The sequence below is a fragment of the Drosophila busckii genome, chromosome X, assembly GCF_011750605.1.
Source record: "Drosophila busckii strain San Diego stock center, stock number 13000-0081.31 chromosome X, ASM1175060v1, whole genome shotgun sequence".
Classification (NCBI taxonomy): domain Eukaryota; kingdom Metazoa; phylum Arthropoda; class Insecta; order Diptera; family Drosophilidae; genus Drosophila; species Drosophila busckii.
The window spans coordinates 13,792,316-13,792,868 of NC_046608.1; positions in this window are offsets into that span (position 1 = coordinate 13,792,316).

Below are 553 nucleotides of genomic sequence, written 5' to 3' on the forward strand. Positions count from 1 at the left end.
GTAGACTAAACGCCCATAGTGCCAACGTTAAAGCATTTCTTTATTTTTGCTGTGTTTTTTGCCTCTCTGGTGCGTAGAGCCCAAAGAATGGGGCATATTCTGGCTGTAACTAAGCCTCCGAATGAGGCACGTCATAACTTTGCCATAAAAACAGCTGACAAGCCCAACACAGAGTCTGCGTGTGTGTGTGTGTGTGTGTACGTCTTTATTATTCACATGCTGTATTTGTATTTGTTTCAGTGGCTTAATGTGCTTAACAACTGCGTAGTTGGGCACAAAAGGCATTGAAACTAAACTAAATCCAAGCACTTCTATTTACATAGTTTATTTACAATATCAACTCACAAATCCTAATCTCAGGGCGGAGCCAACAAAGGTTATAGTTAATTAAATGACAACGCTGTGATTACAATTGATGTTGACGGGCATTGCTTAAGCGACCATTTTATTTATTAAATTATATGAATGAAGCAAATCTCTTAAAATTCCAATGTCAAGTTCGTTTTAATCAATTCTGCAGAACGTATACAATAATTAAATTCAATTTTATACA